Here is a 2,115-nt window from a genome sequence, read left to right on the forward strand (position 1 = left end):
TGGGCAATGGGAGGAGCATGTCCTCCACCACAGCCGAGTGCAATTGGTCACGGCCGCCACTCTATTGAGCTATAAGATCTAGCTTCTTACTCAAACTCTCCACTTGGGCACCAATGAAGTTACGCATCAATTTCATGGAGACCCGGCCCACCTTTTTTCTTCTCTCTAGCGTTCCCTTTGGTAGCTATTTAACCCCATTTCCTCGATCAATTCTCGAGCCTCGTCGAGTGTCTTGCTACCCTAAGGTACCTCACGCGCCGCATCCAAGAGTTGCCTTGTACTCGAGGTTCAAACCATTGTAGAAGGTTTGAACAATCATCTACTCAGGGGAATCCGTGTTGCGGACACTTGCGCGGGAGTTCCTTGAACCTTTCCCATGTCTCAAATAGAGACTCCAATTCCAACTTCATAAAGGATGAGATCTCATTCCTAAGCTTTCTTGATTTTCAGGGAGGAAATAGCAGGGCTAGAAAAAGCTTCTACCATCTCCTCCCATGTAGTGATTGATGCCCTAGGTAATGAGTGTAGCCACTGCTTTGCTTTTCCCTTTAAGGAAAATGGGAAGGCTCTCAATTTGATGGCATCATCCATCACACCATTTATCTTGACATGTCCACACACCTCGAGGGCGCTCTACAGTGTGACTATTTGGATCCTCATCGATGCCAAGCAGTTGAGTGTGCGTCTTCTTTGCTGACATATGGATGAATGACGGCTTTTAGCTCGAAAATTCTGAGCTGTTATTAGGCGGCGCACAATACTCTATTGTGTCCCCAACTTGAAGAGTGCAGCATAATCGGATAGTGTCCGTTGTTGCTCATTTTGTTACGCCATGTTGTCGAGATCCTTCTACTTCAAAATCAAAGTTTGGATTAAGTACATTCTTGTATAGGTTCTTTCCCTTTCCTCTGAAGTGTGCGTTCAAGCTCAAGGTCTCCTTTAATCAATATTGATGGATTCCCTCGGGTCCGTAACACGGAGCATGCACCAAAGTAAAGAAAAAGAAAATCGGAATGATGATAGAATAAGAAGATATGAATAGAATGTGTGAGTGGAATAGCTAAAGAAAACAAAGTGCAAAGTATCTCTAAGCGCCTAGCTCCGACAGCAGCGCCAAAAAAACTGACAAGTTCCCTTGCTTATATCCATGAAGTGCGGGCTATCGAGTAATAATCCGGGTGGGCGGGCCGAATCCACGAGGGAGTAGGGGTGAAAATACTTAATTTGATTCTTAGGCATGTGGAAGATCAATTGTGATAGGTGTGAAATTGATTCGAGTTCTCAACAATAAAAATCAACAAGTGAAAGAGCAAAAAGTAAGAAGAGGGTAAGGCAATCGATAAAGATGGGGTACTCGGGATAATGCTTCACCTAGGTTAATCAGCTTCAAGTGTAAGAACTCTCTATTATGCTTCCTAATCAATGCAATGGAGAGTCGGGTGAAATCCTTACATACATAGTTTCCAAATCTAAGGTCAACTATGCTAACTCTATACATGTCCGGAGGAGAAATTGAACAATCTCAACACCTCACATTGCATAGAGTTGCAATGAACTCTAGGGATTCCAAGTGATAAATCTCTTCCTAAATATAGACCTAATACTTTGGTCCAGGCAGAAGGTCCCAAGCCACAATTAAGCCCTAGATACTAACATCCTCTCAACGCTTCACTCCATGGCACGCACACTAGGGCCCCAGCGGAGGTTCATCCCTTAGACCACTCACTCTATTATGGCGCAAAGAACTCGAAGGAGCGGAGGTAGACTCTATCACGCCCGGAGGAAGGGGCGCTCACATGCCTCTCGACTCATCCTCTCAACCCTCTCAAACCTAGCTTTGTCTAGCAGCTCGTGGTGTGTCACTCACTCACAAGGTTACCAACAAGAACTCTCAACCCTAGTGTCACTCTGGGAAATGTTCATACAATCAAGCATTAAAGGTTGGAACTCACAATAAACATCAATTTATTGAAAGCATAATAAAAAGTTCAATGAAACAAATACATCCTAGGGTTCACAATCATCCAAGTACCCACTAGGGGTTTAGCTCTCCATGGAGCTTAATACAATCAAAAGAAATTGAATGTAAAATCAATGAATCAGCAATACGTAACC

The 2,115-nt window shown here is 43.8% G+C and overlaps 1 non-coding gene across 1 annotated transcript; it reads left to right on the top strand.

The window, feature by feature from the left end:
- Positions 1–330: 330 nt before the first annotated feature.
- LOC120254022 lies at positions 331–437 on the top strand. The gene has a single exon (XR_005534503.1). It is a non-coding gene; the product is annotated as a small nucleolar RNA R71 (small nucleolar RNA).
- The last annotated feature ends 1,678 nt before the right edge of the window (positions 438–2,115 follow it).

Source organism: Dioscorea cayenensis, unplaced genomic scaffold (genome assembly GCF_009730915.1).
Source record: "Dioscorea cayenensis subsp. rotundata cultivar TDr96_F1 unplaced genomic scaffold, TDr96_F1_v2_PseudoChromosome.rev07_lg8_w22 25.fasta BLBR01000303.1, whole genome shotgun sequence".
In the NCBI taxonomy this organism is placed as follows: domain Eukaryota; kingdom Viridiplantae; phylum Streptophyta; class Magnoliopsida; order Dioscoreales; family Dioscoreaceae; genus Dioscorea; species Dioscorea cayenensis.